This window comes from Pithys albifrons, chromosome 20 (genome assembly GCF_047495875.1).
Source record: "Pithys albifrons albifrons isolate INPA30051 chromosome 20, PitAlb_v1, whole genome shotgun sequence".
Lineage (NCBI taxonomy): Eukaryota > Metazoa > Chordata > Aves > Passeriformes > Thamnophilidae > Pithys > Pithys albifrons.
The window spans coordinates 4,038,769-4,065,282 of NC_092477.1; the positions used below are offsets into that span (position 1 = coordinate 4,038,769).

General features: G+C 49.8%; 1 protein-coding gene across 7 annotated transcripts in view; it reads left to right on the forward strand.

The window, feature by feature from the left end:
- LOC139680991 (histone-lysine N-methyltransferase EHMT1-like) overlaps positions 1-26,514 on the forward strand; it is a 141,355-nt gene that overhangs the window by 20,511 nt on the left and 94,330 nt on the right. For 2 of the 7 annotated variants that reach the window (XM_071574067.1, XM_071574069.1), the window contains exon 1: positions 7,511-7,676. The exons of 2 other annotated variants lie outside the window; for them this stretch is intronic. The gene's annotated coding sequence lies outside the window, so the exon portion shown is untranslated. Of the gene's footprint in view, positions 1-7,510; positions 7,677-26,514 lie in introns of those variants that run through there. 3 more of the 7 variants (XM_071574058.1, XM_071574064.1, XM_071574061.1) reach the window with 2 other exon arrangements.

The window sequence follows — 26,514 nt, forward strand, 5'->3', positions numbered from 1 at the left end:
CCAAGTGAGAAGAGAAGAGCAACGAGGCTGGAGAAGGGACTGGAGCACAAGTGCTGTGGGGAGAGGCTGAGGGAGCTGGGGGTGTTCAGCCTGGAGAAGAGGAGGCTCAGAGGTGACCTCAGCACTGTCTGGAACTGCCTGAAGGGAAGTTCTGGCCAGGTGGGGGTTGGTCTCTTCTCCCAGGCACTCAGCAATAGGACAAGGGGGCACGATGGGCTCAAGCTCTGCCAGGGGAAATTGAAGTTGGAGAGCAGAAAGAAATTCTTTGCAGAGAGAGTGCTCAGGGATTGGAATGGGCTGCCCAGAGAGGGGGTGGATTCCCCATCCCTGGAGGTTTTTCAGCTGAGCTTGGCCGTGGCACTGAGTGCCATGATCTGGTAAAGGGACTGGAGTTGGACCAAGGGTTGGACTTGGTGATCTTGGAGGTCTTTTCCAACCCAATCCATTCTATGATTCTATGATTCTATGTTGAAAGCAATGAGTGCTAATGAAGATTTGTATAATAATTGTGTACAGGCTGAACCTCTTTGCATGAGAACACTGTGCATTTACATCTCACAAGTGTGGTGACCAAAGTCCCTTTGGTTGGAGGGCATTGCTGTTGGCCTAACTTTGAATTGTCTCAGCAGAACTATCATATATAAAGGTGACTTTATCAGGAATGATTATAAAGGTGCAAAAATTGTGGATAGACCAATCTTTAGATCCTTGAATTAATTTACTTTTTAACAGTTTCATTGTACAATTTGTAGAGTTTCACTGTATAATTTACTATTATACAGTTTCAGTGTTTGTCATTCTGTGTTTGTAGTTATTGTATTTCTCTGGGTGTTTTTTTTAATTGGGTCAAATGGGAACAAGCAGTTTTGGAATTGAAAAGCTGGACTGTAGGTGAGGCTGGACCATTTCCCACTGCTCCCTTGCTCTGCCTGCCATGGGAAAGGGCCACTGGTGAGCAAAGCAGAGGGAGGCTCAGGGCATGGAGGGGACAATGACTCTGCCAGAGCTGTGAGCAGGCACAGAGGAGGCATCTGAGCATTGACCCTGGGCTGCTTTGGAAGGTCACACTCACAGTCATGTGCCATCAGGATCAAGTTGCAGCAGCAAAAGCCTTCAGTTTTCCCGAGGTCTGGATTCTGCCTGTGCATTCTGGGCAGGGCTGAGCACTCAGGGCTTGGCCATCTGTCCCCAGAGCCTCTCGGGGCTGGAAGCCTCAGCTCTTCATGTGACTTCTGCACCTTTGAATTTTAATCCAGGGGGTGGATAAATCCTGTTCATCCTCTTCCCTGCTTGCTCTGTAGCCTGTGCAGGTGGTTCCAAGAAGGTGATGCCATCTCTGAGCCAGGCTTTGAGCCTGACCTGCCTGAAGCTGGTCCAGTCCTTGTTAACCATCTACTTCATGAGCCACCCTGAGAATTTTTGTCTTCATGAGTTTCACTAAAGCATTTGCATAAACTTTGAAAAAAGAATTTTATTTTTCTTTTGCTTTTATGCTTCAAATCAGATGCCCCCAGGACTGCTCTGATACTGCTGCTTAATTTGTCTGAGTGGTTTGTAATCCTGTGCCAGGAAGGTGGAAATGTCTGTGTGGCAAATGGGACTCCTGCAAGGGGCTCACTTTTCTCTCAGAGCCTTCTGCAAGTTGTTGGCAGAGTTAACCCAAGGTTAAGGCCACTGGTGGAGGGGATAGGAAGACCAGGTGCAGCAGGACAGTTTTTGTTACAAGGAAAGGATTCTTTATCTGGAGAGACAAGTCAGAATTATCAGATCCTTGGGACCAGTGCAGGGGAAAACAAATCCATGTATATGTTGTGTTGTGGAATAAACCCCCTACAATCCAGTGAGGTTATAGAGAGGTTTGTTTAATCTGAGCCCAGGACACATGGGGGTAACTCCTCCAAAAACAGGTGCCCCTGGTTGAGCTAACAAAGGGTTTATATGCAATAAGTTATGCATATTTCTTTTTCTTTCATGCATAAACATTATTTTCTTGGACAAGGCAGGGTTATTATAATGAGTCTCAAGAACTGGTTTCCATTTTCTCTGCCTTATGTCACTCCTTCTTGCACTTGTGCTGTTCCTCCTGGTAATTCAGGGTGGTGTCTTTGGGGTCTTTAGGGATGAAGTAAATCATCTTCCTCCTGTGAGCTTCTTACCTTTTGCTCAGAACTGGTTCAAACCAGCCTTGTTGGCATCTTTAGCTGCTCTAATTGATTTATCTTGTTCTTTTGACATGTTTTCTGATTTATCCTGGGGTATCCTGGCTGTTTTAATTGGTCTGGACCCCTTGGTGTGACACCTTCAAGGACAGTGGGTGAGTTTTGCTACATGTTACACAGTGAACTTCATCTCACTAAGCAAATTCCATGATAAGTATAAAAGCATAAGTAAAATAAGAAAATAAGTATTATCATTAGTCCTAAGTAAATAAGCATAAAAAATAGGCATAAACAAAATGAGCATAAGCAGAATAAGCATAAACAAAATAAGCATCATAAGCCTTAAGTAAAGTCAAGGCTCCCCCTTCCCCTCCCTCATCAATGTAAATATGAGATCTCCTGAGCTCTTCCAAACTTCTCCAGGATTGGGCCTGTGCTGCAGACAGGCTGGTGCAGCTACCACAGAGCTCCATGGCTTGATTTTGGCAGTGGGTTGAGGTCACACACCAGCCTGGTGTTTGCTGGCTGTCCCCTCCCCACCTCCAGTGGGTGACAGTTCCACTCAGAGCACTGGCCACTCCTCTTTGGTGCAGTGTCTCTGTGCTGAAGGTGCCAGAAGGGACAAAGAGGAGTCCCTGGATCAGTCTGCTTTGAGGATTGTTTCCTCAAGCATCATGTTCCCTGCAGCCACCAGAGCCACTCTGATAACCCTGCAAGGTGCAGAGGGATCCCATTAAGAGACTGATCCTTTCTACCCAGCCCAGTGAAGGTCTGGAATTTTACCTAAATTGGATTTGTCCAGTGAGAGGAACTCTGCCCACATCTCCTGCTGCAAAGACAACCAGCTGGACATGCAAGCAGGGATTTACTGTGCCCTGACAGAAAATCTGTCCCTAATTCCTGCCTCTCTGCAGCAAAATCAGCTGGGAACGTCATGTGTGAGCTGGGCATGAACTCACAGATCATGGAGAGAGAGGAGCAGTGCCCTGCTCAGTCCTGGGGCTCCTGATCAGAAGCAGACATGGGGCTGAGCTGCTGTAATTTCTTACTGACATGATCTACTTGCTAAATTATCATTCTGCCCACCAAAAGGATTGGAGATGGCAGTTCCCTGCTCTCAGGGGGGTCTCTTGGTCCCATTTTACATTCTTGCTGTCTCCTTGCTCACATCCTCGTTGGGGCCTTGGAGTCCTTTTGTTCTCTGCTCTAGTTTCTGGCATTTTTGTTGCTCTAGCAACACTTGCAGCCCCAGAGCAGCAGGACCCTGGTGCTAACACAATGGTGCATTTGAAAGGAGGAAGCAGAGCACGACAGGTGATCTCCAGCTTTTGTATGAAATGGCTGTGCCTTGAGATGGGAACATGAGTGGCAGGTTGTGATGTCTTGTTGCCATTGTTTTTGTCCTAAAAGGTGAGAAATAGTCTTGTGTCGCTGCCACCTTTGTGGTTTGTAAGGTTGCTGTGTTATTTTCCCTGTGTGGAGTGTGACAGCCCAGGTTGGAGCAGGGCTGTGCATCCCAGGAAGGCAGGCCCAGGGCAGGCAGCCTGGCTGCTCCTCTGGGGCCAAATAAAGAACATTTTCTGTGCTCAGCAGCTCCAGCAGCTTTGCAGGCTCCTCCTCAGAGCTGCACTGCCCTTTACACAGCGTGGGGACACTGACCTGCTCTCCATCTGCTCCTTGGAGAGGGAAGGAGAAAGTTCTGTGCTTTATACCAGAAAACTGCAGGTATTGTGTAAGAAAAAACTCTGTTAGGCTGCAAAAGTGAGGAGCCCAGTGCTGCTCTGCAGTGTGGTTTGTGGGATCCTGTCAGCTGCTCTGGCGTGTTGTGGCTTTTCTATAAATGGTGAGAGAGATGCAGGAAGATTCATTTGCACTTCTCTTTTTCTCCTGAGTGCCCTGCCAGGCTTTGGCACAGTGGGGAAGATCAGACTGACAGTGTAAAAGCCACCTGGATGGGCTGTGTGGGGAAGAAGAGAAGAAATCCTTTTCAGATTTTGGGCATAACTCCCCATCTGTCCCAGTCACTGCTGAACAAAGACCTGAGTGTGTAGCTGGAGGTGAAGACCTCAGTAGGCTCCTCCTCAGGAAGTCTGACCCAACTGGCAAGTAAAATGAAAGTATTCCATTATCTCCTGCCTTTCACCCCACCTTCCAGGCCTCTGAAAGGTGTTGAAGGCTGAGGATGTTCAGAATGTGTCCTCAGGTGCCTGAGTTTTGTGGCAAATGGAGTCTGGAGAGTGAGTACCAGCTCTGGGATTGATGCTGCTTCCAGTGGGTCACCCCTTTTTGTTTAGATATTATCTCAAAATCCTGTTTTTTTTCGAGCCAGTGTGGTTGGAGATGCCCAGTCTGCAAATTTAGTCATCAAGATACAACCACATTTCTCCTGGGACCAGGGGGCTTGTCAAACAAAGCAAGAAGCCTCCATGCTCTGTTCTTTGGGAGCTGCACATTCCCAAGTCATGCCTTCTGCTTCTCTCCTGGCCTTGTTTGGCCCCCTGGGAGCCCCCATAGGTGGGGTCACAGCTACACTGCAGTGTGGTGGTGGAGCTGCCCCAAACTTGGTGAATCTGGGACGTTTCTGCAGCATGAACAGAGCTCCATGGGCTCCAAGGGGCTGGGACTTGCCAAGCTGGGCAGCTTTTTTGTGCCTTGGTTGCCTTCTCCTGTGCCTCTGGTTGGCACTTGATGTGTGGGATCCAGTGCCCTGAAGGCCACCACCCTCCTCCAGCAGCAGGAGGGGAATTATTCAGGCATTGCTGTTCTTTTGGTACTTTTAGGGTGTTTGTGTGACTTATGGATAAACAGTGAAGGTGCCAGAGCTTCTGGAGTCTGCAGTCCTGGACAGAAGGTTTGCATTGCCATTGCAATGACAGATAATTAGATAGAAGTTAGAATATAAAGGATAGACACAGAGATGGAAGGTTGCCATTGCACTGGGCTTGCATTCCAGTGGCCTCCTGCAAATTACAGAGGCCATTTTTATCTCTTTTCATATAAATGAGTCTCTAAAGAGAATCTTCACCAAGACCATAAAATGCCTCCAGGAGCTTTGGCAGGGCTGGTTTTCTCCTCTGTTCCACTGTTGGGGTTTAAAGCATCTCCTCTGGGTCCCACTGAAATGCACAGGAGGAGCTTTGGCTCACATGCTTGTGTCATGGTTAGGCCATGAAAAAGCAAAGAAATGCAATTCCTAAGATGAAATGATTAATTGCATACCCAGGGTACAGAGGTCACAGCAGAGGGATTAGAACAGCACCATCGATTCGCAGTCACGGTGATGTTAAACCCACTTTTGTTGGTGTTTGAGGCTCCTGGTGGGCAGTGAGGTGGTGAATGGTGAGTGTTTAGGGAAGGCTGCCCTGCTCTGCTTTGTCCTTACAAGTCATTGTTCGAAGGAGAAGGGTTTTCCTTCCTCCTCTCTCTCTCATCATCCTCATCCAGCTGTAATTCGTGCTGCTCCTGACAGGTGAGCAGGTCAGGGTGGATTTCAGCACATCAGTTACAATTTGCTGTTCTGCAGGAATCCCTCTGACCTGGCTGCTCTTCCAGCCAGTTTGAAGGTTGGGTGGGTTTTCAAATGATGATATTTTAAACTTTGAGGACAGCTTTGATTTATTGACCTGGTGCCTCTCTGAATCGAGCTGTCTGGGCTGGCATCTGGAGATAAGAGGCTGTCGAGTAATTGCTTATTATTGACTGATTGCCAGCTCGGGCTCTTTGCTTGCAGAAGAATCAATAGCAGTCAATCTTCAAAGTCAAAGCTCTCAGGGAGCATGACTGGTTTCCAAATTGGGAATGACAGGTCAGGATAACTCCATGTCTGATATCCCACCTTCACTCGTGGGTTTAATGCTGCAGTGGAGGAGGAAGAGGAGGACATGATCTTCCTGTGTCATATCTGCCTGCTCTGAAGGCTGGGATTTTTCTTTGGAAGGATTTGCAGGGTCAGATCCCACCTTGGCTCCAAACCTTCCTTGGAGCAGCACCTGGGAGGGAGGGCAGGATGAGTGCAGTCATCAGTCATCAAGTCCCTGAAGGATGGAGCAGGGAGGGGTGACTGAGCAGCCTGTGCTCTGACACATCCAAACCAACCAGTTTGGATGCTTTCTAAATAAAACAGAGCATCTATTTTAATGCATGGTAACAGAGGTTTCCTTTCTGTGGGTGATTCTATTTAGGTGACAACAGAGCAGAATATCCAGTGTCACCATAGGTTTGATCGTTCCTTGCGGAGACGTCGCCATGGTGAGCGCTCATTGTCAGCCATAGCCCTTCTTTAACACTATCCTGACATCCTGCCTGTTTGTGCATTCACTTGGAGGGCTTAAAGCAGCAAAAGGGCCTTCATGGCAGCCAAGACACTCAAGGCTGCTCAAAAAATAAATATCTAGGTGGTTGTGATGGCTGGGCTGAAGCCAGCACTGGATCTGGATGTCACACCTCGGGCTGCAGCCCCCTCTGGATTTTCCCCAGGATCAGAGCCTGCAGTCTGGTCTCTACATGTCCTAGACTCAAGCTGGGTTTAAAACTTGAAATAAGAGCCTTTTGGGGGGAGGGGGAGGTTTGGATCTCTTTCAGCTCCAAAGAGCAATTAAGCAACAGGACATAAAATAGATAAATGGGAAGGGGAAGGGCAGAACCCTGGAATATGAGAAGATGAAAATGGAAGCAACTATTTCTACAGTAATTTCTCCTTAATTTTAGAGCTTTATTTTCACCAGGAAAGCTCTGACTTGAGGTGCACTGTTTGGGATGAGGGAGAAATGCCTCAAACAGCACTTTTATCTACAGTGGTCTAGGAGAGAATGGACAAGATTACTTGAACAGCCTTGTTTAGATGCTGGATTTGTTGTTCTACCAGCAAATCCTCATTTGCATGGGTCCTTAATCTGTGGAGTTAAATGTGTCTCAGGATCTGTTACCAACTGGGATGCTGAGTTGAGAACTAGATTTTTAAAGCTGTTCCTTTTTATTGGAATGTTCCCCTTCCCCTCCCCCTCTCCCCACACCCCAGATGATCTTCCCGATTTTTTGGAAAAGCAAAGATGAGCCAACAAGTGATGCAAAAGGAAAAACCTGCCTAGTGAGAAGAAGCTATTTCTGACTCCACGTTTCGGTGGACAGGCTGTCCAAGCCAAGGTCAGACATTTCAAACGTCGCAGGGAAACCACCACCTCCCCCCTCCTTCCTGCAGGACGTGAACGTGCAACCTCCCGACCTCGTTGGAGGCGCAGGGTTGGGCAGGGAGCCCTCGTGGGGCTCCGGGAAGGGTTCCAGCCCCTCGTTTGGGGGCTCCCAGCTCAGCCTGGAGCCCTGAAATGGCATTTCCTCATGTGTGCAGCAGCAGCCCTCACTCATGAAATGGATGCAACTGCTGAAAAAGCTCCCGCGTGAGCATGCTCGCTGGAAGATTAATCCTTTAGAGGGAGTTGGAGAGTTAAGCTACTGTAATTTCTCTGCAGTTGGCTGCAGTAAACAACTGCTCTAAAGACACGAGGAAAAAAATTGACGGAGGTATATGGCATTAATGTGCATATCTTTTTGTGTTTCTCCTTTCAGGTTGAGGGTTTGAGGAAGGTTTCTCTCGAAGAGCCGGGGAAGAGGGAGCCGTGTAATGATTTGTATGGGTGACCTTCATGTTGTGGTTTCTTTTTTTCCTCCAGGCCAAAGTAATCCTATTTCCGTGCAAGGCCATACTGAGGCTCGGGCTGACTCTGTAGAGCTGGGGTAGAGCACCAGGGTGGCTTCTTGTTGAGTGAAAGGATTGTAGGAGGTGAGGCCTTGCTGCTGGTTGGGCTGTGTTGGCAGGAGGGAGCTGCAAACACCTCGTCCTGTGCAGTTGGGAGCAGAACCCAGTGGGACCCGACCCATCATGCTTCTGTTGGAAAGGAAACGTGTGACGGGATTAGCTTTGCCTAGAGAATGATAGTATGTCTTGTTCTTAAAAAAATATTATTATTATTTTGCTGCCCCTCCTCCCCCATGCCTGAGGAGCTGCAATGCTGTGTCAGATGGGGGAAGGAAAACAATCGCTGAGCTCTTTTGGCTTTGCTTTGAAGGATGATCACTTTTCCTGTGCTGAGGAGGGATGCCCTGCCAGCCAGGTAAGTGTTGCAGGGATGGATTGAGGCCAGGTGGGACTGAGCTCCTTCCTTCCCAATCCCTGCTTCGTGGGGGCATCCTGGAGGAAGGAAAACCTCTGATAGTTCCTAATGAGCAAAGAGTGTTTTATCTACTTGCTTCCCATGGGTGAAGGAGGAGGTGATTTGCCATCCAAATCCAGCACAAGCCATGGAGGGTCAACCTGGGGGCTCTCAGGATGTCAAGCAGAAATATCTGGGTGACTTGATTTTTATCAGGCTGCTTGAGCTGGGAGAGGCTCCCTGACCAGGGCTTGTGTCTTTACCTCTTCAAAACATCTGGTTAGTCCTGTGGGATGGTGAGGAAATGCAGGTGATCTGTCAGCAGAACTTGTCTGGCTGGGGAGGGGGTCGGGGAAGGGCATCGTGTTGTTCTGTACCTGAGTGGAATGAACCGCTGCCCTCGAGCTCAGGGGTTGGGGCCCAGCCCTCAGCAATCCCCCAGGGCTCTGTGGGTGCAAGGAGGGGCTGCCCTTCCTCCTTTGAGGCAGGAAGAATCATGGATGCAACTGTGCCTGTGCCACTGCAAGTGCCTGTGCTCGGGGCTCTCAGGGTGGTTCCCGGTGTGACATTTATGTCCAACGGCATTTGTTGGGAAATGGCTTCGTGTTTCCTTGGAGTGGTGTGAAGAAGGGAATAATAATTCAATAATTTAACAAATGTGAGTGGCTCCCACTGGGTTTGTCCTGAGGTTCCTGCCAGCTTCCAAGCAATGCCCAGGTGGATGCTAATGCTGCTGGGTGAGTTCAGGAGGGCAGTTCTATTACAGACGTGGCTGAGCTCGAGATGCTGCAGGTTGGAAGGAAATTTTGCCACCCCTATCCTGAGTTTTTTTGCTCAGTCCCTCCTTTTCCCCTCCTTTCCAGAAGCTCTGGCTAGCACAGACTGTCTGTTCCGTGGCTGGTTTTAGGGAACATTGGTGGCTGTGTGCGTAGGGGGAATAATTAGCCACCAAATGCAAATAGATTGTTTCTTGCTGTTTCAAAATTATTGTAATTTCTATCGAGGATGGGTTAATTATATCTTTATTTTGATGGGTGTGAGGGAAATGATAAGAGACATGGCAATATAAATCTATATAGGGAGGGATGTTGTTGGCTGAATATTGTTTTGGAGATGATTGTGAGAACAAAGCCTTGTGTTGTGGAGGGCCATGGTTGTGCTGGGATTCAGTGGTGCTGCACCAGTTTCTCAGTGGTGGAGGAGTGTTTGCTCTTTCAGATTTTTATCTAATGCCAGTGACGTGTCTGTCACCATGACAGGGGTTTTTAGTTCAGAAAAAAATGATCAAATTCTGCTGAAAGCACCTTTGGTGGAAGGGCTGGGAAATATTTTTTTTGGAGAAGTCAAGTTGAAAGCATGAAAGTGAAAAGTAACCTTAGAAATCTATGACCAGGGTATAACAAAAATAAATCTTTGAGCTGGTGTGTAGGTGGGGGCTGCTTTACCAGGACAGGACTGGGCCATGCACTGAAATGAGGTGCTGTCTCTGGGTCACCTTTTCCTTTTGCAGTGGGTGACTTTAGGGAGCTGGGATCCATCATCTCAATTCTTTACTGCAACCTCACTAAGAAAAGTGATCAAGTTCATCCCTGGAAGGGTTTGGACCAGCTTTAAACTTTGTCCTGCTGTCTCCAGTACCAGGGTGGGAATCCCTGACCAGAGAACAGGGAAAAGGCTCAGCAAGGGGACAAAGGTGACTCTGTTTCCTTTGTGCCATGACTTTTGGCTCAAAGCCAGAGGACAAAGCCCTCCTCCTCTTCTTCTTTTAGAGCAAACTGTGGAAGATGAGCTGATTCCAGGGGCTGAGGAAAGCCCCCAGCATGGAGCACTGTGCTTGAGCCTTACCAAGCCTTTGGTGGCCTGGGGACTTTGTGGCTTTTGTGAGAGCCTCATCCCAGAGCTGCTTCCCTCCTGCACAGGGCTCTTCTCTTCCAAGGAGACATTCAGCTGCTCTCAGGAACTTGTAAGTCTGGAAGGAAAAAAACAGCTACAACCAAATTTCATTTCTGTTTGGTTTAGTTTGTGGGTGTGTTCTGGGACTCTGCAGTTCCCAGGGAGGGGACACCTCCTCCCTTGGGAATCCCCCAGTGCTCTGGTGGGGCTGAGCTGAGTGGAGGTTTTTCAGCCCATGGAATTGTGTCCAGGGCAGACTGGGAGGGATGGGGCACCTCTGCTCCTGCTGTGGGAGCTGCAGCCCACAGGGAATGGGGATGTCAAGGAGAGGCAACAGCCAGTGCTCAGTCTGGAGTCATCTGGGGAGAGCAGAAGTGTCAGCCACCCAAAAACCATTCCCTGGTGTTCAGCTCCCCTGTGCTGTGGGTCTGTGTGGGCTGTGGGATGAGCAGGGGATGCAGGTCAGGGGATGCAGGTCAGGGGATGCAGCTCAGTGGATGCAGGTCAGGGGTTGCAGGTCAGGGATGCAGGTCAGGGATGCAGGTCAGGGATGCAGGTCAGGGGATGCAGCTCAGTGGATGCAGCTCAGGGGATGCAGGTCAGGGGATGCAGGTCAGGGGATGCAGCTCAGTGGATGCAGCTCAGGGGATGCAGGTCAGGGGATGCAGCTCAGTGGATGCAGCTCAGGGGATGCAGCTCAGGGATGCAGGTCAGGGGATGCAGCTCAGTGGATGCAGCTCAGGGGATGCAGCTCAGGGATGCAGGTCAGGGGATGCAGCTCAGGGGATGCAGCTCAGGGGATGCAGGTCAGGGATGCAGGTCAGGGGATGCAGGTCAGGGATGCAGGTCAGGGGATGCAGCTCAGGGGATGCAGGTCAGGGGATGCAGGTCAGGGATGCAGGTCAGGGGATGCAGGTCAGGGGATGCAGGTCAGGGGATGCAGCTCAGTGGATGCAGGTCAGGGGATGCAGGTCAGGGGATGCAGCTCAGGGGATGCAGCTCAGGGGATGCAGGTCAGGGGATGCAGGTCAGGGATGCAGCTCAGGGGATGCAGATCAGGGATGCAGGTCAGGGGATGCAGCTCAGGGGATGCAGCTCAGTGGATGCAGCTCAGGGGATGCAGCTCAGGGGATGCAGGTCAGGGGATGCAGGTCAGGGATGCAGCTCAGGGGATGCAGCTCAGGGGATGCCTCAGACTCCTGGATGCCTCCACTGAGGTGGGTGACTCAGGCTTTTCAGGGGGATTCATTGCTTGAATTTGCACGTTTCTGTTTTTAGATTTCTGTGAAAAATTCTGCCTGGGGGGCCAGCTTTGCCTCCCTCTCCACCAGCAGAACTTTGTCCAGCAGAGGAACTGAAACCTGAATTTGGGGCTTGCTCACCTCTTTGCAGTCCAGGATTGTATTCAAAGCAGAAAGAACAAAAGAGCACTGAATCTTACAGGTGTATCTCAAAAACCCTCATGCAGTCCCAGGGAGGAGAAAGTAACTGCTTGGTAATTGCATCCAAGTCCCAATCTTTAATATTCAAATGGTGACCACTTCAAAGCCTGGTGGCTTTGCTTCTCTCCCTTCTCACTGCTTCAGCCAACCTGGAGTCAACTGGCAATGCCTTTAATACCAGACATTATGATATGAGCCTTATAATTATTTGTGTGATGAATCCTCTCTCTGCAGAGATGCTGAGGGGAAGGCTTTGCTGTGATGTGCAGCATTTCTCAACCTTCAGAGGAGTTTTTTCTCCTGCTCTCCGGCCTTCCTGACCATTTTGAAATCCAACTTATGGCTGAATTTTGCCTTCCTTAACACCCTACCCCCCTAATCCCTGAGGATTAGTAAAGGAAGTTGTGAGCATGGGGGAAGGAGCTGCATTTTTTAACCTGGCTGTGAAATTAGTAGAATAACTGCATTGACATGGTGGGGAGGCTCAATGAGTGATCAGCACAGAGGAAGGACATGGTGTGGGTTCTGAGTGAGAGAGAAGCAGTGCAGTGGGGTGTGCTGTGCTTGGAAAATAAGGTCATGGGGAAAGGGAAGATGGAAGAAAAATCCCGTTTTAAAGACTTTTCATCCACCTGCAGGGGAGAAGTGGAATGAAACAGAAGCAAGGAAGGAGCAGAAATGCGGGAGACAGGGCTGTAAGGAGAGGATAGAGAGGGATGGAGGGAGGGATGGAGAGAGGGATGGAGGGATGGGTGGAGGGATGGGTGGATGGATGGATGGATGGATGGATGGATGGATGGATGGATGGATGGGTGGATGGATGGAGGGAGGGAGGGAGGGAGGGATGGGTGGATGGAGGGAGGGATGGGTGGATGGATGGATGGATGGATGGATGGATGGATGGATGGATGGATGGATGGATGGAGGGATGGGTGGAGGGAGGGAGGGAGGGATGGATGGATGGATGGATGGATGGATGGATGGATGGATGGATGGATGGAGGGATGGAGGGATGGAGGGATGGGTGGAGGGATGGATGGATGGATGGATGGATGGATGGATGGATGGCGGGAGGGAGGGAGGGATGGAGGGAGGGATGGGTGGATGGATGGATGGATGGATGGATGGATGGATGGATGGATGGAGGGATGGGTGGATGGAGGGAGGGATGGATGGAGGGATGGATGAAAGGATGGGTGGAGGGATGGGTGGATGGATGGATGGATGGATGGATGGATGGATGGATGGATGGAGGGAGGGATGGATGGATGGAGGGATGGGTGGATGGATGGAGGGATGGATGGATGGATGGATGGATGGATGGATGGATGGATGGATGGATGGAGGGATGGGTGGATGGATGGAGGGATGGATGGAGGGATGGATGGATGGGTATATGAATTGGTGGGTGGATGGATGGGCTGTGCTGGCAGAGACTGGGTTTGAAGGTGGTGATGCAGTGACTTGGTGGCTCCTAAAAAAAACAAAAAAAGGAAAATAAAAGAAGAGGAAACAAACTGCAGGTGATTCTTGAGGTGCCATCTAGTCCATGACCTACTTGGTGCCACAGAGCAGTGCAGCTGGAGCAGCAAACAGAGCAGGTGGCTGTTCCCTGGGGGAAGCACAGGGTGCTGGGATATGCAGGAGCTCTTTCCCGTGGTGCTCCTGCAGCTCTGCCATGTGGCTGTGCCTGGACACTTGGAGTTTGTGGAGGAAGCACAGGGAGCAGTCTGAGCCATGGATTTCCCTCTGGAGTCACAGCCATGGAGGGGACAGTGCTGCACCCTCAACCAGGCTTGGATTTATGAGCTGGCATGAACATGTGGGCTCCTGGATGCAGGAGCTCCTTCTCCAGAGGGATGTGGTACCTGGGTACCTGCCTGTGGGGGGACATGGCTCACCTGGACACCATAAGGACAGTGGAAATTGTTCATCCCCGGCATCCTCCTAATCCACAGCAAACTATCTCCTGCTTCTGCTCCTTCAGGAGCCCCCACCAACCTGATCATCCTTAATCTTGTGTTATTTTCCAGATCATCAGTTTGATTTCTCAGTACTTCCACAGCCCTTACTGTTCCTGGGAATCTGGGCCTCCATCAATTATCTCTGTCTTTCCAGGCTGTAGCAACCTTGAACCACAGTTTCCATCCTATTTTTGTAACTCAGTCTGCTTATTAGAGGAGTCCTCCAGAAATAACTGTGCAGTTCTTACCAAGACATCCCAAACTTTTCTCAGTAAATAGCAACTTCATCTCTTGAGAGTTCTCCTCTTCCATTTTTTCACTTCTCCCTCGGGGGTTTGGGAGTGAAATGTCTTCCCTTTAACTTAATTCCTGTGTGTAGCAGCACGTGTGTGTCCCAGGGTGTCAGACCTCCTTGAACCATGTTAATTGTGCTGCTGAGCATCTGCTGCCAAAGGCTGGTGTCCAACAATGGCATTGATCAGACAGTCACTCAGCCTCCATCAGCAAGCATTAACATATCACAGAATCACAGATGGATTGGGTTGGAAAAGACCCCCGAGATCATCAAGTCCAACCCTTGGTCCAACTCCAGTCCCTTTACCAGATCATGGCACTCAGTGCCACGGCCAAGCTCAGTTTAAAAACCTCCAGGGATGGGGAATCCACCCCCTCTCTGGGCAGCCCATTCCAATGCCTGAGCACTCTGCAAAGAATTTTTTCCTGCTCTCCAACTTCAATTTCCCCTGGCAGAGCTTGAGCCCATTGTGCCCCCTTGTCCTATTGCTGAGTGCCTGGGAGAAGAGACCACCCCCCACCTGGCCAGAACTTCCCTTCAGGTATATCCCCTTGCTTTGTTTGATTTGGAACTGGCTCTGCAGAGTTGGAATCCAGATAAATGTCATTAATCTCCACAGTCTCAGTGTGGGTTTACTGAGGGCAGAGCCTTACATGGGGAGAGGACCCCAAAAAGCAGAGCCCTGCTGTTGTCAGTGCTCTGTTCTCCCAGGACACCTTTCCTGCTGGAAGTTCAGATTTTCCTCTGGTCACAACGAGATTGGGAAGTGGCCTTTGTGTCTTTTGGGGGGGCTGTTCTAAGTTGCTACATCAAATTAATGCATGAAGTGGCTCCAAGAGTGCCTGAAGTGACAGCCTTGCCCCTGCTGATGCCATGGAGGCAGAGCTGTGAGTTAACAGCCCAAGGTTAACTCCAAAACTTCTGCACTTCCCTTGCAAACTTCATCCAAGAAAAGCATTTCTTTGGAAAGCAAAATGAAAAAAACCTGTCCTCTGTTTTCCATGAGTTGTGAATTGTGCTCTTGTTTAAGCTGATTATTTTATTTATTCCAATAATCCTCTCTTCCAGAATAAAGGAAAATTAATTGTCTTCCTATTTCCATAATGGTTTGCCCTTCAGACAGTTGCCAGGCAAAGTGCTTAAAACCTGAAATGAAAAGATGGGGAGTGTTTAAAATCATTGAGCTACTGTAGGAACATGTTTGTGTTTAATAGGGTGGTATCACACAGTCCCAGGGTGGTGTTTGCTCTGTGCTCTGTAGGATTATGAGGGGGCTTTTTTGGCTTCTGCATCTGAAAACAGGGTCAAGGCTGCTGTGGCAGATAGTGCAAGTCTGAGGTGGATTTTGCCAACAGGATGAACTGCCTGCAGCTGAAGCCCTGAAATGATCTGGCTTTAATTGGGAGTGTTGTCCTTGGGCTTCTTGTGTTTCTTTGCAGGGACACTGGACATGGACAAGACTTTCCTCCTCACGGGTGTGATGGGACAAGATTTTCCCTGCAGGAGCTTTTCCCTGACACCTACCTGGCTCCTGGCTATTTTTAACTCTGTCTGGCTAAAGGAAAAATACCTGATTAATTTGGGAAAAAGCTGGAATGTTTCCTTAAAAGGCTTCAAAGGGATGCAACATTCAGTGAGGAGTCTCAGAGCTAAATGAGGGCTTTGGTTGAGGGAGGAGTTTTGTGTTTTTTCAGCCAACATGTTTATTTTTCGTGCTGGGGCTGGTCTGGTGGGGCTGATGTGGCAGCAGTGGCACAGCCCCAGGTCTAGGCCAGTGTCAGGGCTTTGTTTTCCAGGTTTATCCCAGCAGGCATTGGGAGCTGGGGATGGTTGTGCTTCCAGTGGAGTTTACCCTGAGGGTGAGTGAAGGGAGAAGGCAGAGTGTGGTAAGAAGAAATCTGGTGTACCCAGTGGGGTTTGTTGCCCAGACATTTGTGTCCCCAGAAGTGTTGCCCATCCAGGTGTGGGTTCCCAGGCACAGGGACAGCAGAGATTGAGCTCCTCTCCACTGTGTTCAGGGAAGAGATGATGCCACCAGACCTGGATGTGGCCAGGAAGGAGCCACACTCCTCATCTGGCAGCGCGGGGACAGTTTCCCTGCTGTGTTTCCACACGAGAAGCCACATGGCAATAAACTCCTCATATCTGTCCTGTGTTTCCCTCTTCCCCTGTGTGAAATTGCTCCAAAGGAGAAGAGTGTAATCCATCAGGGGAGAGAGGAGGGCAGGAGTTAAGTCATTTTCATGATCTTTCCATAGCACTTAGTGCAGCTCGTAGTAATTTGTCATCCTTGGCCGCCGCCGTAATCCCATAAGGGACCCACTGGGAGAAGGTTGGGCACAAAGGACCCGTGGCCCCTGGGTATTTCCATTAGCTGAGGAGCTCATGAGATCATCTGTGGCATTTCCAGCCAGAGTTTTGAGCTGCCACCTCAAGCAGGAGAACAACAGGGGTATCTCAACACCCCCCAGCTCCAGGAGACCTCCGTGCCCAGGTGAGACAGCCCCGATGTCCCTGGGCACAGGGGAGGGAGGGAGGCTGCTCTGGTTAGGGTGAGCTTAGGGAATAGAAAACCATCCTCAGGTCTCACCTGCTCTGCTCTGCATACAGCAATCTTTTGTTTTCCTTTAAACATCATAAACCCAGCAGGGGAATTCATTAACACGAGTCCCCACTGACTCTGATTTTGCCTAACATCGATTTCAAATCACTCTCCCTCCCTTTAATGGGAGAGATCTCTCCCTGCTTCCCATTCAGACATCCTGGGAAGGCCTAGGCCTAGGCTGCAGCATAAACCTGCCCAGTTTGGTTCATTCTGTGGCTGCTGAGTTGCTGTTTCTTGCTCTCAGTGCACTTGGCTCGTGCATGACATGGGAGAAGTTACCCAGGTGAGAACACCCATGTCACCAACTCCTGTCTGTCAAAAGCTCCTGCTGACTTCAGTATTTCGGGCTGAGTCTCCCAGCTCACAGAGGGAGCTGCATTTCCAGCTAACACACACCCTACAGTTCAGTGAGGGAGGTGGAGGTGCTCTGATGTGCAGCAGTTCTGCTCCGTAGGCAGCGCCAGCTCCGTGTGCCCGAGGAGGGGAGGGAGGCCTGACTTCACCAGTCACTCACTGGGGTGTAAAATAGCTCTGTGCTTGTTGTCGTGGCTGCCAGAAGGACTTTTGAAATGGGAAAGTTGTGCAATCGTGGCAGGGAACACCAGAGGCCAGAGCTGGGCAAGGGGAGGAGCTGCCCCTTCCTGTGGCACAGCCAGCACTGGAAAAATGGGTATTCATGGCTGTGTTTTTGCAAGGCACCTTCCTCATGCTGCAGGTATTCCAGGTGCCAGGCAGTGACCTGTAGGGCTCTTTGGAATGGCAGGAGTGTTGTTGGGGCAGCCTTTGCTCCTGCTCTTTGGTGGCTCTGTGCAGCAGGAGCTGTTTGCCCCTGGGGGCTGTCACTGCTCCCGGGAGACAATGCAGCTTTCAAAAATTAGTAACTTTTTTCTGCTCACCATCACTGTACTGGTAATCTTGGCTCTTTGTCTCCTGCTCCACGAGGGAGTTTCTCCCCTTCCTGGATCTCATCCTGATGCCAGACTGCTGCTGGAACCAGTTGTGTGATGGGCTGCATCATCTGTGGCTGTGCAGGGAGGGAGGGAACTGGTCCCTGGCAGAGCTGGGACCTTTGCTTTGGCCAAAGGCACCCAGCCTTCCATTCTCTGTGTGCCCTGTCCAGCTGAAGGAAGTGAAGTTCATCATATTTGAGTGTTAAACCCTGGCCCAGGCTGCCCAGCACAGTGGTGGAGTCACCATCCCTGGAAGTGTTCAAAAAACATGTGGATGTGGCACTTGGGGACATGGTTTTAATGGTGAACATGGTGGTGGTTGGATTTGATGATCTCAGAGGTCGTTTGAACCTTAATGGTTCATGATTCTATGATTTTTCTCTTGGTCCTGTGGTCAGGATTGATCATTGCACAGCATCACCAGCCCTTCCTTCCTCTCCCCTCCCAGCACAGGAGGTGGATTGAAGGGACTGATAGACCTCCATCATAAATGAGGAGGCTGTGAATGAATGTCAGGATCACTCACTCTGTGTTCTGGTCTTTCATCCTCTCGAGCTCGTGGAAAAATCACAGAATCCCAGGATGTGTTGGAAAAGACCTTAAAGCTCATTCAGTCCACCCCCTGCCATGGGCAGGGACACCTTCCACCAGCCCAGGGTGCTCCAAGCCCTGTCCAACCTGGCCTTGGACACTTCCAGGGATGGGGCAGCTACAGCTTCTCTGCCCAATCTGTGCCAGGGCCTGCCCACCCTCACAGGAAGGATTCCTTCCCAGTATCCCACCTAGCCCTGCCCTCTGGCAGTGGGAAGCCATTCCCCTTGTCCTGTCTCTCCATGCTCTGGTGACCAGGCTGAGGAGCAGGTGCTGGTTGATGCTCCTCTGCCTGAGCAGCTCCCTCAGGAAACCCCCTCCTGCCTTGTAGTGGGAACAACTTGTTCCCACTGTCCATGGAGTGGCCTGGTCTGGCTGGTTCTTCCCTTGGGCACCTCCATTGGTATCCTGGGGTGGCAGCTCCAAAGGCATAGAATTATAGAGTCATAGAATGGATTGGGTTGGAAAAGCCCTCCGAGATCATCAAGTCCAACCCTTGGGCCAACTCCAGTCCCTTTACCAGATCATGGCACTCAGTGCCACGGCCAAGCTCAGTTTAGAAACCTCCAGGGATGGGGAATCCACCCCCTCTCTGGGCAGCCCATTCCAATCCCTGAGCACTCTCTCTGCAAAGAATTTTTTCCTGCTCTCCAACTTCAATTTCCCCTGGCAGAGCTTGAGCCCATCGTGCCCCCTTGTCCTATTGCTGAGTGCCTGGGAGAAGAGACCAACCCCCACCTGGCCAGAACTTCCTTTCAGATCTTGAGATCCTGTGCTGAACTTCAGGTGGAAGAGGAGTGTTCTCAGTGCCCTCTGTGTGGAAAATTCAGCTTTTTCTCCTGCGTTCTGTGAGATCAGTAGCTCTGTTTGCTCTGGGTGTTGTGTTGTGCCTCTGGGTGCTTTGCACCTGGAATGTCACAGCTCTCAGCACACGTGGCAAAGAGAAAATCTGAGCCATCTGTGAGCTCTGGGGGTGGGGAGGGAGGGGAGGAGCAACTTCCAGAGCTCTGGTTAAAAATCAAACTGCAGATTGTGAGGGATGGCTGAGCCGTGGCTGCCTGGCTGTGTTTGCTTTTCCTTGGGATTTGGGAAGTCACACAAGGCCTGGATGCTGCAGGAGGAGATGAACTCATAAATTTGTGACATTTGCTATTGAGTTTTGGTTTGGAAAGAGAACTGGAGTAATATAAATACATATATATTTTATATATTTTTTCTGCTCTCCAACTTCAGTTTCCCCTGGCAGAGCTTGAGCCCATCATGCCCCCTGGTCCTATTGCTGAGTGCCTGGGAGAAGAGACCAACCCCCACCTGGCCAGAACTTCCCTTCAGATCTTGAGATCCTGTGCTGAACTTTATGTGTATTTATGCAAGGGTGTGTGTGCTTATGTATTTTATACATCAAGTTGACTGAACAATGTTTCCTCTTTCCAAGTCACTGCTGCATTTTGAAGAGGTGGAAGAGCTGCAGTGATGGTTTTTGGGCCTTCTTGAGGTTCCTAAGGCTCAAAAAAAAAAAAGAAAAAAAATTAAAAAAATTAGATTTGGGGCAACACCACCACCAAACCCCTCCCTAAACAAACCAATCCTTATCACATTTCCAATCTTCCATCTCCCCCCCAGTTCCAAATGTGCTTTTAAAAGAGTTACAAATGCTTGTTGGCATAGAAACTGCAGGCTGGGAGGGAAGCCTGTAAATGTGAAAGGAGCCTTTCTGCTGAGCAGCATGGCCTGAGCTGACTGAGATCTTTGATGAGGCAAAGAAAATTGTCCAGATGTTGCTTGAATGAGAATGGCACCAAATATTTCGTGTTTTCGGTTTGCACATAAATCCAAGAAAGCTTGGAATGTAGGGAATGCAGCCCCGTTACCAGAGAGCTTCCTTTCCCTAGGAAAGAATTTGTAGGCCAAAAATATTGCTCAAATGTGTTTGGCTCCGAGTAGTGCCAATTCCTCATTAAAACATGTGGATATTTCTGTGGTTTAATCTGTTAGAAATGCATTCAGGATCCAGCTATGTTAAATTAAGCAACAATATTGGCCTGGATGTTGTTTGAAATATTAAATGTGGCAGTCGGAACACCAAGCGAAATGTTTGCACATTTTAATGGCAATTTTTTGGTGTTTTATTCCAAGGGAGTGATCAGGAGCACTTAAAAGCTGTCTCTGCTCTCCTTGATCCACTTTTTCCCCTGTGCCAGGCTCTGGGAGTGGCACAGCATTCCAGAGGCATGGAATGCCAGGAGGAGGATGCTCCCTTTGAGGGTGGAGCTCATGGATACACCAGTGTAGGCCTCCAAAATCCTTCCTTGGAATCTGAGGGATGGAATCTGGCGTGGCCAGAGGGATGTGTCACACCACACTTGCCTTAAGAGGTTTCTCCTGCTGATGCTTCTCTCTCTGTTGGGGTTTCCTGCGGATTTCCTGGGACAAAACACCTCTGAACTTCCCAGGCACTGGTTTGTCTCCTGGTTGGTTTATCCCTGGGCTGGGGGCTGTGGTGGGAGAGCTCCTTTTCCAGCAGGGAAGGCCATGGATTGCAATCCCTCTATGGCTTGCTGAGTATCTCTTTATTATTCTGTTTTTCCCCAGAGCTGTTCACTGTCTCATGGGAGGGCAGATCCTTTTTCTTCTGCTTTAATGCAGCTGTGCCAAGGAAGGGCAGTGTTGGATGGGTGGCACAGGGAACAGGGAACTCTGCCTTGCCTTGGCACACCTTTATAATATATATATATATATATATATAAAACATATTTTACAGGGACATAGAAAACATCCCTGTGGGCAGATTTGTGAGGTGAGCTTTGAATGTGGACACGTTGCAAAAGCAGCTCTACCCCAGAGCCTTGTTGGTTGGTTGAGGTTTGGAATGAGCAGTTTTCTCAAGTCTTTGGGTTTGGGGCTCTCTGTATTGCTCAGCAGCTTTGTGTGGTATCAAAACAAGCACAGAGCAGGATGGTTTTATCAGTACCTGTTTGTAGCACTCACCCCTCTTTGTTGTCAGACATCAAAAGGGCACTGTGGAATCTCAAAATTCAACCAGGTTTGAGTTTCTTCTTTTCCTATTTAGTATAAAGTTCATACTTTTCTGTGGGAGAGTTTGGCACCTTTAAAAAAAAACCCAAACAACCCAAACCCTGAAGCTTCAATGCAATTTTCTTTATTATTTTAATGTAAAGAATAACTATATGGTGCTAAATGGGAACTGTTAGTGATTCATGAGGGAAGAAAGCAAGTGAAAGGAGAGGGCAGAGTGGAGTGGAGGGCATTGCTGGAAACATCCTCTGCAAAGCCAAGGGGCACGTTGGGGAGGGCAGGCAGAGGGGCAGAGTTTGGAGGGGAAATCTGGTGAGGAGGGAGCTGGGGAGGCTCAGCCTGGAGAAAAGGAGGCTCAGGGGGGACCTTCTGGCTCTCTGCAACTCCTTGATAGAAGAAGGGAGTCAGAACAAGAGGAAATGGCCTCAAGCTGTGCCAGAGGTTCAGGTTGGGCATCAGGGAAAATTTCTTTGTGAAAGGGTTGTCCAGCCCTGGCACAGCTGCCCGGGGCAGTGGGGGAGTCCCAATCTCTGCAGGGGTTTCAAAGCCATGTAGATGTGGCACTTGGGGACATGGGTCAGTGGTGGCCTTGGCAGTGCCTGGGGATGGTGGGAGTGGATGATCTCAGAGGGCTTTTCCAACCTAAATGACTCCATGGACTTTGGGGGGTTTGCTGAAGCAGTAAAGCTGTTTTTATAGAGGAGGACAGCCAGGTCCCCAGTGGGCTGTGGGGTATGAGGGGAGGCCTCAGTGCCACCAGATGTTTCACCCACCAATTTCACTCTTATTTTTTACTACAAAGAGATGTTTCTCTTTGTTGTTGTTGGGTTGGGTTCACATTTATGCTGCATTAATATTTGTTGAACAGTTCACCCCACACACAGGACAGGGGAAATACCCACCCTGGAAGATGTTCACACCAACATCAGGAAAGGGGAATATCCAAAATCCTACAGTGATGGTGCAGTGCCTGAGGGATCTTCCCTTTATATCCACCTGGGCTGATGTCATCATCGTGGTCTGAGTGGTGTTTCCCTCTCCTATGGAAGAAAAGAAAAAATAAAAAAAAAGAAAAAAGGAGGGGAAAAAGCCATGGAGAAATTCTCCTGCTAGGATGGGAATATCGTCTGCTTGTGCTGAAGGCTTTGAAGCGTTTGTGTTGGTATCAGGTGTCTGCTGATCCCTCACACGTGATCAGGGGAGGAGAAGGCAGGGCAGTGTCCCGGGGCTGGCTGGGAAGGTCCCTGTCTGGCAGCCTCAGGCCCTTGCTTGGGATCTGTGCCCTTTGGGTGGAAGAAGAACAGGGCAGGGTGCATATCCTGGGAGAAGATTCCAAAGGCTTTGAGTTCCTCTCTGGTTTTTCTTTGAAGCTCCGTGTCACTCAGCCTAAAGGACACGTTGTTTTACAGCAGGTTCTGATGGGGTCTGTTCTGGAGGATGCTCAGGACCAACCCCTGACCATGCCTGGAGCTCCAGGGGCTCTCCCAGAGCTGCAACTCCCCCAGCCTGGAAGAGCTGGATGTGCTGAGGAGGCACTGAAGGAGCTGGGTGGTGTTTGCTGGGTCTGCAGGAGCTCTGGGCTCCACTCAGCCATCTGGGAGGGACCATCCTGCAGCCTGTGCCCTGGTGATGCTCTACAGCACCTTCCCTGCCCTGGCAGGGCCTGGCTGTGCATCCTCAGCTGCTGCCTGGCAGGGAATCCTGGAAATCTTTTTTGGAGGGCCACATTGTGCCCCTCTGGCTGTTTTTCCTTGGCTTGTGCATGAGAACAAAGCTGCAGTTCCATTCCCCACGTGCAGCAGGAGTTGTGATTGAAGCTCCAGGTCTGGGTTTGGGGAGAGAGTGCCAGGGATGGGGTTGAGGACAGTGCCAGGGATGATCCAGCTGCTAATAACCCTCATGTGAAACTCCAGAGCTTTCAGTACCAAGCAAATGTCCCACAAAACTGCTGGGGCAGGCAAAGCTGACTCCAACAGTGCTTGAGTTTGTTCAGCTGAAGCTCAGGAGTGATCAAGGCTGGCATTTGGCTTCCTGTTGCAGAAGAAAAATACTCAGGATTTCTTTTTTTTTTCCTATTGCCTGTCTACTTTTATTTCACTTTATTTTTGGTATTATCCCTGAACCAGAACCAACCACCTCTGGTTGTTTTTCCTCTGGGCTGAGGCTGCATGAGAGCAGAGGAGAAGCTTCCAAAGGTCCAGGATGCTTTTTGATGCATGTTTAGATTCAGGAGATTGGCACCAGGAGGGAGAATCTGGAGCACTGAAAAGGTGAAGCCTTTTCCTGTTCCTTTTATGATAAAAATGATGCAATTGCTCTTTTTTCAGTGTGCAGAACTTCTCCCTGGTCAAATCCTGGAGAATCCTTTGCTTTGCTTCTCAAAGAGATTTCAGTTGCTGTGGCCAAGAGTGGGCAGAGGAGGAGAGAGGCTGCTGGGCAGATGTTCTGCAAGGGTCATCTTTCCCCATTCTATGGCTCATGGCTCTGAGGGCTGGTTGTTATTGCAGCATTTTGTGGTTTGTTTGGGTTATTTTTTCTTCCCAGTGTTTCACTGTGTTTTGAGTCCCTCTGTTTAAATGTTAACAAAATGAAGCTCTGTGCCTCCTTTGAGGTAAGGGAATGGATATTGTACAGAAGGGTGGGAAGTGGGGAGAACTGGGGGAAATTATTTTTGTAATAGTGGTTTGATTTTTGATATGAAAAATCCGGTGCTTAATTTTCAAGTGTACTGACCAATTGCATCTTGTTGGAGTGTCTGTACTCTAGAGATGTTCTCCTAGAAAAATGGCCTGGAGCTGTGCCAGGGTTGGATCTCAGGGAAAGGCTCTTCCCCCAGAGGGTGGTGGGCACTGACCAGGCTCCCCAGGGCAGTGGACACAGCCCCGAGGCTGACAGAGCTCCAGGAGGGTTTGGATGATCATTTCCATCCTGGCAGTGATCCCAAAGCTGGGATCTCCTGGTCTGACTGACAGCTTGGTCTGACTGACAGCTCCTCCTGAGGGCACGTGGAGGGGCAGGCGCTGAGCTCTGCTCTGGGACCAGGGACAGCACCCAGGGGAATGGCTGGAGCTGTGCCAGGGCAGGGACAGCACCCAGGGAATGGCTGGAGCTGTGCCGGGGCAGGGACAGCACCCAGGGAATGGCTGGAGCTGTGCCAGGGCAGGGACAGCACCCAGGGAATGGCTGGAGCTGTGCCAGGGCAGGGACAGCACCCAGGGAATGGCTGGAGCTGTGCCAGGGCAGGGACAGCACCCAGGGAATGGCTGGAGCTGTGTCAGGGCAGGGACAGCACCCAGGGAATGGCTGGAGCTGTGCCAGGGCAGGGTCAGGTTGGATCTCAGGGAAAGGCTCTTCTCCCAGAGGGTGGTGGGCACTGACCAGGCTCCCCAGGGCAGTGGGCACAGCCCCAAGGCTGCCAGAGCTCCAGGAGGGTTTGGACAATGCTCTGAGGGACAGGGTGGGATTGCTGGGTGTCTGTGCAGGGCCAGGAGTTGGACTGGATGGGCCTTGTGGGTCCTTTCCAACTAAAAATAGGTTTGAAAACCTCTGTCTGAACTGGCCACCCAAATTCAGTGCGTGACTCTTGATTTAAAATGTATTTTTTTGTTTCAGAGCGTTGGTGTGGGGAGGCATCAGAATGAGCCCAGCAGCCTTAACCTTGAGCTCTGTGTGCTGTCCTCATGTTTGTCCTCTGGAATACAGCAAGGCCTTGCAATGTAGCTCTGGAAACCCAAGCACAGAGATGGTTTAATGCCCTGGGCAATACAATAAATCCCATGTCTGTCATCCCAGCGTTAAACCTGAGTTCAGATGTCTCCAGACATCCTTGTGGCTCACAGCATCTCTTGGCTCGTTGTTCCTCCCATACCTGCAATAGTTAAATCTGTTAGGAAGTGGTGTCATCTCCCTCTATTTTGGTGTTTCCTTGTGTTTGAGCCAATCTTTCCAGCCCAGCCTTTGCCAGGTGTTCGATGCATCTGCACTGAAATCCCGTAACGGAGCTCGTGCCCTCGCCCCAGGGCTTTGACTTGCAGCCCAGTTATCTGACTAAACATTTCTAAGGAACTTCTCTGAATTTATTGCTCCTGTTGATGGATTCCCACGTGTCTGACTCCCCTTGTGGGTCTGGCCTGTGTCCTGGTGTCACAGATTCACCCATGTGGCATCTGCCCTCCTTCATACTTGGCAAGGGGCATAAAGGGCTCCTCAGTGATTGCAGGGTCACTGTTCTGCATAAATCCTCTCTCCTCCCCTCCAAAAAGATGTTTGTTACAGGGAATATTAGAGGGAGAAAACACTGTTTTGTTTCTTACGTGCATGAGGTTTTCTGGTTGTTTCCAAACAATGGAGGTGGGATTTTTTTCAAGGGAGGTTGAAGTGCTCAAACTTCACAGAAATTCAAATTTGACTCATCCTTAATGGGCTGTCCCAAGACATTCCTTGCTGGCCCAGCTTGGCCAGCCAAGGTTATCAGCAGGAGAACATGATTTCACATCTAGTCCTCCTGTACCATGTTCCTCTCCTTCCTACATCTGTGAAGGAAGACTCCAGAAAGTTTTGACAGTCAATTGTCCAAGCCTTGATGTTCCCAAAAGTGGATACATTAATATTGCCTACTATTCTCACCTCTAATTGCTATTCTCACCTTATAAATTGCTTTATAAGTCCTAATTATTTTTATTTATATAATAAAATCACCATGTGTCTACCTAGTTCTTTGCAACCTGGTGATGTTTAGATGCTTTTTTTCAATATATGCTCTGCTTTTTACCAGGAAGAACTAGATGATTTTCCTTGGTCTTCTCCCAGAACTCATTCAGAAGTCTCCAAAACTCCTTGAGACAATTGGTGAGAATAAAATGAAGTAATTACAACACTTGGCAAAGGGTGCCCATTGTTGGTAGCCTGGGGGATTTGCTTCCAGGATTCCCTAACAGCAGCAGGAATGGAACTCTGAGCTCGTGAAGGGAAGTTCTGGCCAGGTGGGGGTTGGTCTCTTCTCCCAGGCACTCAGCAATAGGACAAGGGGGCACGATGGGCTCAAGCTCTGCCAGGGAAAATTGAAGTTGGAGAGCAGAAAGAAATTCTTTGCAGAGAGAGTGCTCAGGGATTGGAATGGGCTGCCCAGAGAGGGGGTGGATTCCCCATCCCTGGAGGTTTTTCAGCTGAGCTTGGCCGTGGCACTGAGTGCCATGATCTGGTAAAGGGACTGGAGTTGGACCAAGGGTTGGACTTGATGATCTCAGAGGTCTTTTCCAACCCAGTCGATTCTGTAACTCTAGTGATGCTGAGTGCTGCTCAGCCATGTTGAAAAATCAACATTCTAAAAAGAATTCAAGCTCAAGGGTGAGACCCTGTGAGGGTTCTGCTGGATTTTTGCAGGCTTTGGGGTTTTTTTGGTGCTTTTTGTTCACAGATTGCCCTCCAGGGGAT